Consider the following 15,485-nt stretch of genomic DNA (forward strand, 5'->3'; position numbering starts at 1 on the left):
CATCCTGCTTCTGAACCATTTGCTGTATAGCCTCTACGGTGTTTCTGGGTAGACGAGGAGTCACCTTTCTTCGATTTTTATAAATAACGTCTCGGCATCTTTTAATTTCTTTATGATCAAGTGTGTCATGATGTTCCAATTTTGAAACTTCCTGCCTTATAATTTTATTTGGCTTCTCGTTCAATTGTTCAGTGGCTCGTCGCTTACAATTCTCTCTAAGAAAATGCCGTTGAACACCATCTTCATCTTCACAATGATTATGAATATCTTTCCTTTCTAAAACTTCACTTGTATTTTCATCCATTGTTATACTAGCATTACAGCTTTTCTTAGTACATCTGAAAGAAAGGAAATAATAATTAAATCGTATCACGTGTTCTAAACTTACTATTTAAAGAAAAATGTATTCACTATTTCACTGGCAAAAATGTTATATCTTCCATCACCTTTTAACAAAGTATAGGTCCAATTGACTGACATAAATACTAATGCAGGCTTACTTATTCACTTACGAAAGTATAGGACAAATTGCCTGGCATAAATATTAAAATAGGGACTAGACACATATTTTAACAAAATATAGACCCAACTGACTGACATGGATATTAATGTAACTTTCCATTACTTAACAAAGTATAGAAGCAACTGAATGGCATAAATATTAATATAGGTTACATCACTTAACAAAATATAGGTCCAACTTCCCGACATTAATACTAATAGTGTGTTACATCTTTTAACAAAGTATATATGGATCCTATTGACTAGCATAAATACTAATATAGGCTTACAGAACTTACTAAAATATAGGTCAAGCTGACTACTGAAAATACTAATGTAGGCTTTGCATAACTTAGCAAGCTATAGGCTTATATACATGCAAAAATTATGTACTACATTAACTTACCTCCAATTTGAGCCTTTTTTTCCTTGGCGAAAGAAACGATACTTAAAGCCTCCCATTAATACACAAGGTACACCTTTTTTCTGTTTTCGTCAATGTAAACTCCATTCTGAAAGTTTCACTTATGTTTCTCCAGAAACAGAAACAGAAAAATAAATAATAAGGACGCCCCTCAGGATAGCCCGCGTCCTGACAGAGAGTAAGGCATCAACCATCTGTCTACATGCCTCTCCTCACATGCAGTTAGTAATCTATAGCATCTGTCGGTTGGGGATGTATGTCGCGGCTTCTATCTTTGACGGAGACATTTTCCGCGGATCTATAGTTGTGTAAATAGAAAGAAAGAAGGGTAAAGAAGAAGATAGGAAAGCGCGAGAGAAGGTTTATTATGTTTTGTGAGAGGGACAAAAAACCTGGAAACCAGGAAAAAACCCCCTATATCGGTCATGCTGCATGCATAAGAATTTACATGGCAAAACCACATTGGAAGGGTGGTAAAAATCCATGTAAACATGTCTGTAATGATATGGCTTATCTGTTAAATTAAAAAACCTATCTGAATTATTTGTTATACAAATCTGTGTTGTCTGTAAGGGGACGTGTATTGTTAGTGGGGACAAGTGTTATTTTTTCAACATGCAATTTGCCAATGTCGTTGTCCATTGTCGGTGCTGTGAGTCATCATCGGATTGCGGGTGACGGCTGGCTATCTATCTTCCTTTGCTTTTCCTTTTGCTCTTCTGCCGGTCCCCCTGCTGTGTATCTTGTTTGCAACTGTTTCTGGGTTTGTTACGTACAGCTGCCCTGTAGTCGTGGACAATGCGTTGATTGAGAGGTTGAATATCTTCTTGGTGGCTATAGCTATAGTTTCCGTGAGCTTGGTTCCCTGTTCTGGAGGTGTTGTTACCGTCAAGATGGATGTGACCCATTTTATTATTTTGTGAGTTGCCCTGTCTATTGCTTCTTCTATTTCTTTTGTAGTTAGTTGTTTTATGGTTCTTTCATGTTCTGATGCGCTGTCTGGTTTTTCTTGACTAGTGCTCTGTCCCTGAAAAGAGCCAGTTTTGATGGGTCTGTCTTCAAAGATTAGTTTCCTTCTTGTAGTATGTGAAGTTTTTGGCCTTTCGGGACAGATACTACTTCCGGTTCTATGTCCTTCTAATCTGCAAGTGGCACAAAAGTTGTTATTTATTGGAAGGTTGCAGGTGGTTTCATGTGTGTTCCCACATCTATGGCATCTTCTCTTGTTGGGGCATTGGTATTTCATGTGGCCGTATGCGTAGCAATTCCAGCAGGGTGTGGGACGCGGCTGGCTTCTTGATTGCTCTACTTTGTATGTTCTTTTTTCAAATTTTAAGCCATATGTTATTAGCTTATTTACATCGTCTGGATTAGTTGAGAAAAGCCTCACAAAATGTGTGGGGCCCGTCTCTGACCTGATTCTGGTGAGGTTACTGAAGTTGATGTTCTGATTGTATAATTCAGCTTCAAGATCCTTTATTTCTTTATTTGTGGGGTAGCCTTTAATTACGCATGTAAATATGGGAGTCTTCTTCGTCTTCTGCTTTCTCCTGGGACTTCCTGATTGGTTGGCATCTGTTCTGGTTCTTGCTTCTAATTGGTTAGAATTTGTAGCTGTTATTGTGGCAGCTGTACTCTTGGTTTCAGTTCTTCTCTTTGCTTGGTTCCTTGGTGAATGATTCCTGGCTTCTGATTGGTTGTTTGGTGTTTGCTTCTTATCATCTGATTGGGTCTTGTCATCTTTCCCTCTGTTGGTGTCTGATAGTTCCTCGTGGTTCTGAGAAGGGCCGGAGTTTGGGGTTCTCTCTTCTGAGTGTGTGGTTTCTTCCTGAGTGAGTCTTGGCACTTGATGTGGTTCTTTTCTGGCTTCTGATTGGTTGTTTGGTGTTTCCCTCTCGTCATCTGATTGGGTCTTGTCATCTTTCCCTCTGTTGGTGCCTGATAGTTCCTCGTGGTCCTGAGAAGGGCCGGAGTTGGGGGTCTTTCCTTGATTGTGGTTGGTTTTCACCTGTGTGCTAGCTTCGATCAGTGTGTGTGTGGTTTCTTCCTGTGTGAGTCTCGTCTCTTCTTGTGATGATTGCAAGAATGACACTTGATTTGGTTCTCTCGTTTCTGTGGTTTTCTTCCTCCTGCTTCTTCTCTGGACTACATAGAATTCGTCTTCTTGATTATTATCGAGTCTTCTTTCTTCATCTCTACAGGTAGATGACATCTGGGTAGCGTTGGAATTTAGGGCTTCTTGTGTGATTTCTTCTTCATCTTCTGCATTCAGGGACTTGTAGTCATCTCGGGTTGTTTCCCCTTGTTTAGCTCCCTCGGTCTCTTCTTTGTGGTTCTTACTTGTCAATTTAAACGATGTATCAAATACTACGTGTCTGCCAAAATCTTCTGATTGGAAGGATTTCAGAAATATTTCCCGCGCTGCCTTATTCATGAAGAACACTGTCATTTGGGTTTCACCTTCCACTACCAGAAAGGAGCTGTCATCCATCCTTTCGGCGATGATGGCTCTGATGTCTTCCTCTGTGAACCGGTGGGGGACACGCTTCAGGTATATTGGTGGTGTGTGCAGGTATGCGTTGAGGTCCCTGTCTGCGTATCGATCCAGGATCTTCTGCACACTAGCTCTTTTGGCGTCCTCTTCTTTGGTGTCTGCGTGTCTTCTTGTTGTGTCTGTTCCATCCCTGGCGTTCCAGAGCACTGGGTCACCTTCTGATGGCGTTCTTCTCTTGGGCGTCTTCTTGGGCGGGCGGGGCATGGCTCTGGTAAGGGCCTCACAAGCTTGGCTAAACAGGGTGTAATTCTAATTTTGTGTTTGGTGCCTCTCTATGCTATCCCAGAGAGATAATATTGCGTTCCCGTCAGCCGACTGTCGCCAAAGGCTGTTCAACCTATATGGCCAGCGCGAAGCTTGACGCACAATAGGGGGTCCAGCCGACGGAAAAAACAATGCTTATTTCTCCAGGAAGCGGTGTGTGTAAGTGTGTTGTATCAGATTTACTTTATTAAATACACACAACTCTTCTCTAAAATGTACTCTTACAACAGTAAGATCTTCTAAGCTGGTGAACACACCTTCGTTAACACCGCAAGGTTTCCCGGTGTGCCACGGCGTCCTCTGCGACAGTAAACGGCATCTTCCAGAGATCCTGGATCAGACCTATGTTTCTCCAGTTTATTGCTTCCTGTTTATATTACCCTCCTCACTAAAACTTGCGATTAATTCTCGATCCTGATTGGCTCGTTGTGATTCTCGTTCCTCATTGGCTTGTTCTATTATTGGTTTATTATATCCGCAATTCGTTCGGGGTTTTAACAGAACCTGAGGAGGTCTGACATACAGTTGCTGGTGACATTTGGGAGAGTGCACAACGGAGAAGAATAAGCTTTGCAGAGAAGAATTGCTGAGATGCATTGCTTTCCTGAAGAAGGTGTTCCAACCACAACCAACATAGATAACATCAGAGATGCATTAAAACAGCAAAACGTACAGTTCACGAACCTCATTCGTGTCCAAACAAAGGAGGGACCAGCACCCATCTTGAGAATGTTTTCAATATTTGCTCTGGCCATATACGTTGAACACGCTTTGCCGACAGTCGGCTAACGGAAACGCTTTGTTATCTCTCTGGGAGTGAAGCAAATACACAGTAATTAAAGAACTGAGGCCCTTTTCAGGCCCACAAACCAATTTCAGGTCCAAAACCTTTCTAATGTACACTGTCCGGTAAATATCTTCAGGATAAAACAGTTGAGAATGCTCTAAGAGCATTGCCAGAACGAACTTTAAAAGAATGGAGAGATCTAGCGGGAAGGATAGCTGTAATTGTTCCTAGATGTAAAGGTAAATCTTTTTATCCGCACCCTCTTCTCTTTCTCGCAAAAATTAACAAAATATCATCTCTTTATGACTTATAGTTCTCGAGATATGACTGCTTAAATATCTAGAAATTCGAACTTTTTTAGTCAGTATCACGGGAACGGTAAGTCATAGAGAGATGATATCAGTGTTAATCCCTAATAGAACATTAAACATTTTCGTACTGATATTAATTGATGGCCAGTTGCACAGTGGCCACCGGTTACTATTTGCTACCAAAATATTTACCACCCTTTTAGATATTGACCAACACCAATATGACCTCTCTATGACTTACGGTTCCTCAAATAATGCTCCTTAAATCTCTGGAAATCGGCCATTTTTGGCCAATATCATGGGAACGGTAATTCATAGAGAGACGATATTGGTCTTAATCAATACCTAAGAGGATGGTAAACACTTTGGTAGCAATATTAATTGGTGGCCATTGGCCAAACCAGAACTCTTTAAGTTCGTTGAAAACCGCGGCGAGACACAACATTCGACATGCTGCTTTAGAATTCTAACTGCATGTAGGAGGTACACGTAGATATAAGTTGCTGCATCACTCAAGGGGGCGAGCTTTCTTACCAAGGGGCCCTATTTATCTCTAATACACTGACCACTCATTCTTGTAACAATTTATACGATAATACCTAGGTAATATATAACAAATGTTTCTCACAGCACCTAAGAACAACTAAGACGCAAATGCAAATCTAAGTATCATTTATAGAAAGGTGAAAGGATAGTTATTAAGATATGTGGTAGACACACCTGAAATATGTATACAAGTGCTTGTTTCTGATTGGCCAAAACTGGAAGATATAGACAAATCTTTATTTCTGATTGGTCGAACGTCTGTTCACGATATTTCAAGAGAACTTCTAGAAATATTTATATATATTGTTTATTTTATATATGTTTGTTTTCCTTACAGTATTTCAAAACTATTTGCTTTCAATAACTATATTCTTACAGTTTTAATCTTACAGTTAGATATGATACGGAAAATGAATGACTGGGACACATTCCCCAGTCACCCTCTCTAACGACGCCATTGCACACATATAATATAGATGACTGAAAATGCTATTGTTATCCATTACTTTGTATTTTTTTTTTTTTTTTTTTTTTGTTAAAACGACTTGCATTTTGGTGACTGTTTTTATTAGTCGATATACTTATGGTAATGATGGCAACGTTGCACAAGATTTTTTTCGCAATTTCCAATTTTGTTGCCTGCTCATTAAGGCTTTATCTGTGTCAACAGATAAGCGTGGGAAAATTTGCGCAATGTCGGTGCACCCATTGAGCTACCATGGTCACTTTTCTGCATTTAGTTTTCGATCTCCAACTAAATATATAGCTTTCAGTAGCTATTTTGTGGAGATTGTACTTTACTGCGCTCGAGAGTAACGAGTTGTATCCGTATGTTTGAAACATTTCCGAATTCTATTTGTTAAAACAATAAATTGGAGTACAGTACTCTTACAAGGAAAAAGCGAAAACTCCTTAACATAGGTAAGAAGATGGAAAGCTATTTCTCCATTTACCATTTATCAAAAAATCTTATATTTAAGATGAAATTGGCCATGTAATTACTGTCAAAATTGTTTCTATTTGTACAAATTTCTTTTTCAAGTGAAAAGGTAAGACAAAATTTAATTATTTTTTAAATTCGTTTTATTGAGCAGTATATTGAGTAAATTAAAAGTGAAATCTCGAAGTTGTTATAATAGTCGGGAAGTATTGAATGGAACGTAATTTTCATTGACATGAACTTTTGATGATTATTATTAGAGGAGAAAAGAAAAGAATCATACATTGAACACAAATGAACTTGGTTTGAAGGGAAGCACGTGAACATATCAATATTTCCCATCATTTATTTATTTATGTTACTTACACTTGAGTATTGTATTCATAACAGATGCATAGCTGCTTGATATTTCCTAACTTCAGTTTGGCTAGCTTCAAACGTAAATTAATAGAATGATAATCAAAATTGACAGGGGAAGTTAAATTGGAGAAGTAACAATAGTGGGAATTTCTGTTCGCTTGTCAAGTTTTCGTTGTACGATCTCCTTCATTCATATTGAATATTCGATCTTCTGTTGCAAGGCCTCCGACCCTTTGAAACATGACGTGACGTTGGACATCCTTAATCGGAATAATTTGGAATACTAGAGGTATTAGTTGCTTTCTATTGTTTCTGAAGGTTTGGCATTGAATCAATGTTGCCAGTTATTACTAAATGTACACTTATGTCCGAAATGATTGTCGCATATCTATAATTGTCTTCTTGTAAGAATATAATTTGATGATGATTTTGCAGGTACTTTTAATACTGATACTATGTATATAATCGGGAAATGTATATTTGTGGTAAATTTCATAGGAAAAGAATTATAAATACGAAAATTAGAATGAGTAAAACAAAATGTTGCTAAATAGACAAGAAAGTTTTATTTTCGTTTTATTGTTCTTATTTACTGCTCTTTTGACATGAAATTTGCCACATACATGTCTTTGCTGATTATACACATACTAACATTATAAGAAATATCGGGCGAATTCGTTATCAAATTATATTCTTACAACATATTTATAGACATGCTGACAATAATTTAAAGTTGCAACACAGAAAAACACAAAGTGGAATGAAATTTGTATCACAGATTTGTTTCATCATTATTCAGAAATGTACGCAATTTCAGAACTATACAATACTTCTAACCTTCATAGATTATTGCGTGAAGGTTTCATATTCTGCAGTCAGAGCCTTTATACATCGTGGTATTAAATCCGGATAATGTATTCCTGAGTAGAGATGTGGACAAGACAAGATTTGAAGCTGCCTCGTCTCGAAAATGTACTGTAAAAGTCATATTTCGACTCGAAAAATGTATATTTCTCTGTTGGAGGAGAAGTGCCTCACCTCGAATTTTCTCAGGAAAATTCTGTCTCGTCTCGAGCGCATCCTTATTCCTGAGAATCGCCTCTAATGCTACTTGTGTGAGAATCCACAAGACACCTATTTTGTTGTGCGGATAACCGTAAAGATAACAAAGATGCCGATTATTATTATTATTATTATTATTATTATTATTATTATTATTTGATTTGCGAGCTTTAAATTTGTCAGCTGAATTTATGCATATTAATATATTGATTTGTTGGCTCCAACACATCCCACATCTAGATTCTAGGAATTTGTAAAGCTGCTAACTTATTTCAGCTGAAAGCTCGAAAGCGAAAAACCAACTGCTCCATTATTGGTAGAGGTCCTGATTGGGTTATTGCGGGACAAAAACGGGTTAAAAGAGAATTCGGCAGTCAAAAGATTTCAGCTGTGAGATCACGAGTTCAGTGGTAAAACATGCAGTTATGAGATTAACCATACAGTAAGGTTACTGGACTTTTTTTCTTTCAGTGGATCGGGGGACGCTTTTCAACTTCAATCACGAAGCATATGGACTTAACTTTTAAGGCCTTTAAAATCCGAGGGCATTTTAACGTTGCCCATACAAAACTGGACACGAACTTCGTGACATTGAAATTTCGCCATACATACGGAGAACCGCCAGGTCTGCTAACGTTATTCCAACAAACATGATTTCTCTTTTCCTTTCTCTCTCTCACTAAATTATCATTTTATTTCTTCTGCAAACATAGTGAGCAAATTTGAGTTTACTTTAGAATTCGCCTTTTATGAACTGTTGATACACGAAATGATTGTGTTTGTCATTTTCGGCATAAGATACCTGGATTCGACTCTTGGTAGGCACGTTAATTTCGCACCTTTAATTCCGGTTCTGCAGGACGACAAGCTCTGAACAGCTATATTAAGAATCAAACACATCTGAAATCGAGTTTCTGAATATTCGAGCTCGAATATTGGACATAATTAAACAGATATATATATATATAAAGACATTACTGCTGTAGAACTGATATGATTACTCCTGCTTCGTGGTCTGTCTGGGTCAGAAATAAGACTCAAGTGACCCATAACCGGAGTGGTCCGTACAGTCAATCAGATAAATTTTTCATGCTAGCATTAGAGTAATGTCAGAAGTTAGGAGAAATAAGAATATTGAATTTAGAATGAGTTAGTGATGTCTCAGCGTAAAGCTTTTGATTTTTACATAATAATTTGGAGACATCAGGTAATTATTATATATTATTGTTGTTATTATTATAAATTAAAATTTATAATGATGTGCACTTGTTTCATTGTGTTGGTCAGGTAAAGATAGATGGACAGAAATTCATTTATAATACTGCGTTATATTATTCATCAATCTGTTAGAATTGTTTCAAGAACCTTTCTATCCAATTATGCTGTCATAATATAAGGCAAAGTAGAATCTTGCACGTGACTGCTTTTAGTAAATTGTCAAATAAATTGTTAACTAACTTGTTGTGTGCCTTTCATATGTTCCATCGCTGCGTGTTGAGGAAGCATTTATGGAGTGCTATCATAAACAAATGTAACAATCTAATTTTGTTGACCCTTTGTGTTTAGAAGTCCTTTTGCATTATGCCAGTTAAGGTCGTTAAAATAATGAAAGCTTGTTTGAGGGTACAAATGTCCCAACTAGTTAATTATATGTTGCTTATAAAGCAACTCCTGCAGAAATAATGAAATTGTAATATATTATTGCTGTAATTGTGGTTTCGGCTTTCAGTTGGAAACATTTTGGTAGCTGAATCAAATAAGTTGCATGTGGGTTGGACGTCCACGATAAGTAAACACTTGTATTAAGTATTTGTATGCTGGAACAAATGTTTGTAGTTTGAGAGCTAGAAGCGTTTGAAATTTGTTACTGTATTTTATGTATTATTACTTATAATATTATGAAGTTTTCATTTAAGAGGGAGGGGGGGAGGAAACTGCAATATGTGATGTTTCAGTAAGGTTCTATTTAGAGATTCTTTCCCACCATTTTATCATTTCAGCATTAAAATTGTTTTCAATCGAGTTCATACGCTGGGATATTGATTGTATTTATTTATTTATTTACTTTACTTTACTCACTTTATTCACGGTAGACAGAGCTTCGTAATTATATTAATTCTGCTTGTAGAGAGTGTCTGTCCACCAATTGAGTGGGCCGGGTTCAATCCCCGTTAGGATCAGGAATCTTTTCTCGTCCCATGTGTCGAAGTTCATAAAGTGGGAAGCCTTATCTCCACCCAGCCCTTGGGTCCCCTATGGTCTGTCTCTATTGGGGAGTGGGGGTGATTATATATATATATATATATATATATATATATATATATATATATATATATATTGTAAAACTTTGTGTAGTTTTGTCTCATATATAAGGAAGAGGTAGAGCTGTTAATAAAAAGAGCGTCCGGAATCGACTCCCACTACCAGTATTTTTTATTATAAAAAGTTCCTCTATAAAAGTATTTTTACAAAATACTATACAAATTGATTTCTCTAGAATCAGGACTGAGTATAGGTGGTCTTTGACCGTAAGATCGCAGACAGGATCTCCAACAGAGCCCCGTAGCAGGCTAAGAGGAGTGAAATTAAGGAACCAATGCTCCGTAGCAAGCAGAGGCGGGTTAAGTCGCCAGCAGAGCCCCGTAGCAGGCTAAGCGGCTGAGGTTAGGATTCCCAGACAGAGGCCCGTAGCAGGCTAAGCCAGGAGATAGGATAGGCGTAGTCCCGTAGCAGACTAGAGACCTGGGGTTAGGTTACTCCAAGAGTCCCGTAGCAGACTAAAGGAGGGTCACCAGAAAACTGGTACTGAGCTGGATTCTTCTGTCCAATTTATAGCATCCCTTGGGTGGCGGTGGCGCTGCTGCTTCAATTTCGTCTTCTGCTCCGTGGGAGGGGGTAAACGTCGTCTGCAGGTGATTGCAGGTCACCCGATATACGTCAATTCGGGTAACGAGAAGTTTTATTTATAGGTAGTACCCTTAAGAAAAGACAGTACCGGACGCACAAGCCCGACTGCAGCAATTTGATGTCTGGGACACTAAAATGACCGGAATTTATAAGCTGACGCTACATTATATTGACATTTACGACAGTTGATCAAGAATAAATCATTTGGTACTGTCTTGACGGTGCAATGTCTTTTTAAAGAATTGTAGCTGTAGTTTCTAGCTCTGTTTCGGATCAAGGCATCGCTTTTGAGCTATACCCACACTTAGATGTCTTTTCTACGCTCGCCACCAGTCTTTCTCTCTCTCTCTTTATATATATATATATATATATATATATATATATATATATATATATATATATATATATATATATATATATATAAAAGATAATTCAGTTACAATTTTACAATATTGCTAGTTAATACCTACAAAATACTATTAAATGAATTAAACCGTTATTTTCAACACCTGTTGAAAAGAAATTTGAATACCCAACAATTATGATGTTATAGATTGCACTTCCAGATTTCCGGCCTATAAGAGAATTCCAGCAGACACGTTTTAGTTTATTCAAGCTCTTTAAAAGACTTGTCAACGGGTAATACATGACTAGATGTCATTTAGTCTAACTGGTACTTACACATACTGTATTAAATTGTAAGTGCTCTTCAGCCCTAGTTTTAGTCAAAATATCACGTGCTAGGGTGATATTTTGACTAGGGTCACATAGGGTCTCTCTCTCTCTTTCTCTCTCTCTCTCTCTCGCTCTAAGTCATATTAACTACAAAATTTGTACTTGGTTGGAAAACATTTTATCTTCGTACCTACTAATCGTAATTCAATAAAACTTGTCAGATATTATTTTTGAAAATATCTTTCGTGCAGCTCCCGTTATCTGATACCGATAGGGAGTGTCCAAATGTAGGTAAGAAGGTTTTTGAGAGACAATTTGAGAAAACTTTTATCAAATTTCTCTGGAATTTATGAATCGATTCGTAATACAAGGGTTATGGTATCATTCGAAAGCCTGATTCTTCCCGAAGTCAGTGGTCTACGAACGATGAAATTTAGGTGAGAAACATAGGATCTCAATAGAGATGCCCAAATTTTAAAAATATCCCCGAAAACTACAAAAAGGTATCCTGGATTCGTGATTGTGATACATGGGTATGTTGTTATTCGAAAGCCTGATTCATTCTGAAGTCAGTAACGTTAGGTGCGTAAGGTAAAAGCAGCAGTTTCCTAAATAAAAATCTACAATTCCTTTTAAAATCTCGTGATTGAAACGGGTTAATAGCATTTTGTAAATACTGTTGTCTGTATTTTTGGTCACATTTCTTCATTAGTTTTAAATTAACACTAAAACTTAGAGAAGCGGAAAGTGGTGTGGAGCAGAGCAAAAACTAGATTTAAATAAGTCATTTCCTTAGTTTTTTTTAAGGGGGAGGAGGGAGGAGTTAGTCTCTCTTTTTCTCCCTCTCAATGCAGAATAAGAACTTATGTTAACTAACTTACCTGCAGAGTTCAGAAAGTTCATTCATTCTTCTAGAAAAACGTCAAACCGGCTTGTTTGGCTAGTCGCAAGAGTAAAAATATCTGTTACCTATTTGTCTTTAATATACACATTTGGTGCGCTGTGTCCTATGATCATCTGATTGGACCGTTCTATTTTGAAGAGGAGACAGTGAATAGAGATTCGTACCTGGATATGTTGCAGAAATACCTCATTCCGGAACTGGAGGCACGTGGAATCCAGAACGACATTGTGTTCCAACAGGACGGGGCACCCCCTCACTATGCAATCAAGGTGAGACAGTTCCTTGACGAGAAATTCCCTAACCGATGGATTGGCCGCGGTGGCCCGACCGCTTGGCCGCCAAGATCACCCGACCTTGCCCCCTGCGACTTCTGGCTTTGGGGTCATGTGAAAACGGAAGTTTATGCAAAGAAGCCAAGTGGTTTGGAGAACTTAAAGGACAAAATCAGGGCGTCTGTGGCTGGCATTTCGGATCAAACACTGCGGAACGCTGTGAGTGGATTCCAGCGCCGCCTACGCGAATGTGTGGACGTAAATGGCGCCCAGTTGGAGGTGTGGCGGTGAATGAACTGAGCTGGTGTAGATTATAGGTAAAAATTTAATCCTTCCGCTACCGTTTGCACTTTATTTGATTTCAATATGAGCATTTTTATGTAAATTATAAGCGAATTAAATCCGTCCAGACTTTATGAAAACCCTGTACGTTGTCTGTCCCTGCGTAATGGATGGAGTCCGCTTTAAAAGCAATCAGCGCCTTTCATATTCTTTATTCATGGACATAGGTATGAAGGAAAAGAAAGAGAAAATGGAACATGATGAAACGTCTAAAATCCTAGGATTCTCAGAAATACGTAAAGCAATAGTTTCATTGGGAACAGCCATCACCAGCCATTGGGAACAGCCATCGTTTTCATTTCAAACATCATAAGGAAAAATGAAAATGACATCTTTGAGTTTAACATCCCACGATTATGCCCTGGAGGCTAAGGGAGACGATGATGGAAGAATTGGTGGATTGAGAAAGTGGGGTAAACTGGAGTACCCCGAGAAAACCCATGGACACGATGTTGTCCACCACAAAACTACTTGGCCGGGGATCGAACCTGGGAGCCACCACCAGAGGTAAGCGCTCTACCATTTAACCACCGTGCCCCACAAATATCATACAGAGTAGAATGTAAAGTATGTATGTTTGAGTAAAATCTGCAATTTGAATTTCACCCACTTCCACACTAATTTGAGCTCCGAATTTTTTTGTACAGATATATAAACCTAATGAAGATGCAGTATTTTCGCATAAGTTTAGCTCTAGCTTAACGTAAAATTAAGTTAGTAGAAATGTGTTTAGATTGTGTGTATGCGTGGGGAACTTGAGTTAACTAAGCATTACTGCAAAACATGGCAGAATGGTTCAGTGCTGGTTCGAAACCTTTATGTGACGCCTCTAACAGAAACTATTGTCTTCTTCGAGAAATTATATACTATGTACTTTGAAGTTAATAAAATAAGGAATAAAGAATTTATTGCGAGACATTGAATAAAGACTAAACAGTCAATGATAATAGCTTTTAAAAAAAGATTTGAAAACAATGCTTTTATAAAATACACTATAAAGAAGTTTTTCAGTGGGGTAAAATAAATAATTGGAATGGAGACGAAAAGCTTTGGGTGTGATTTAATGTTCACGTAAACTTCTCATGAATGCTTCAAGCGTGGGATCCATTGATTTTAATGGCTTATAGCCAACCACGTTCCTAATATCCATAAGAACTTTAACCCTCTACCTTAAGAACAGTATCCTGTGCTTTTAATCTTAGATACATTTTTTTTATTTACCTCACAAATATTAAGAACACTTCTTATTGCCTTTTATAAAATCCTTTTAAAAGAGTTATTTTTCCTTATATACCCCCCTGTAAACATTAGAAGCGTATTTTAGATTATTAATACTGTATTTTAGTATATATATTATAGCAGCTACAGCAATGGTCATGAGTGCCACGTACTGAAACAGGGAAGTTGCATCTAGCTGATGGTTTGGGGTTATGAGAGAATATCTTTCAAAATGAGTTTGCTTAGAACGGGGACATTTATGGTATTGAAGGCTTGTAATTGTTCCGTATGCTTCTGACAGTCAACCTCAAAAACGAGTGTAGCGTATATGTGTGTACGTTTGTGTATCTGGCGGGTAATGCTTTGTGTCGATCTTTCCCTGAGGCTTTACGCACTAATTGATCGGAACAGCGATGTAGAGGTGTGAAGTGGTAAAAGGTTTGTAGCCTCTCGGCTAATTAAACATGTGGCAGCCAATGTTGCTTTAACCTTTCTCTCTGCTTCTCTTCCTCTTTTCCTCCCGGTATAGCCTCATCTTTGTCATGCTTTCGATATCTATGGTAATACAGTTGAATATATGTTTCCTAAATGAAAGGTCTGTATTACTGATGAGACCTATTGCTTTTTCCATTGTTGACCACTTTAATTAAGAGTTTTCTCTTTTAAATTGAATGAAGTTTGTGGAGTTTAAGCAATTTTCCACAAGTTTGACTTTATTGGTAATAGTCCCAGTCATTCCTAACATCTAAATATTCCTAATTTATTTACTGAACACTGACATTAATTCAATATTTCATGCGTTCCAGTACTTATATATAGTATTAAAATAAAATTTTGTAAATCGTATTTCCCCCTATAATACTACTGATCGTGTGCGTTTTGTGTCTAACAAATGGGCAGTTTGTACGGGCTCCGATACGCTTCTTGTTTTTATGTCAACTCTTTAGGACAGATGTCTTTATCTTTTCAGTCTAAGGGCCACACAGACTTCTTCACTAAATCTCAAGGGTCAAGACCTAGCTAGCTCAAAATAATAACATACGGTAGCGTGAGTGCCATTTTGTGGGAGTTGCGAAATTAGTCAATTGTGCTTGGTTAGTGCAAGTATACAGTACCATCTTGTAGCGAGTAGCAGAACTGGAGCATGTTCTTATAACGTTATATATATATATATATCCTACTACACATTATACATTCCAACACCACATAATTGTATACGTGGGTTGCATACCTCTCAGGCGTTTATTTAATGGCCGAATGACAATGAAAAACGAAGGATAGCCATTTCTCCACTCTTAACAGTAAGTTGAATATTTACTGTTTGGAGTGTTTTGCCCAATGAACACCATATATCACTGATATTATAATTAATTGTGTGTGTAATGTATTTGCTCATTACATACTGCATGCAAGAAGAA

General features: G+C 37.6%; 1 protein-coding gene across 1 annotated transcript in view; it reads left to right on the forward strand.

Moving 5' to 3' along the window:
• The window catches only part of mbo (Nuclear pore complex protein Nup88), a 523,666-nt gene that overhangs the window by 66,933 nt on the left and 441,248 nt on the right, over positions 1 to 15,485 (forward strand). The window lies entirely within an intron of this gene.

Source organism: Thermobia domestica, chromosome 8 (genome assembly GCF_964235325.1).
Source record: "Thermobia domestica chromosome 8, izTheDome1.hap1.1, whole genome shotgun sequence".
Classification (NCBI taxonomy): domain Eukaryota; kingdom Metazoa; phylum Arthropoda; class Insecta; order Zygentoma; family Lepismatidae; genus Thermobia; species Thermobia domestica.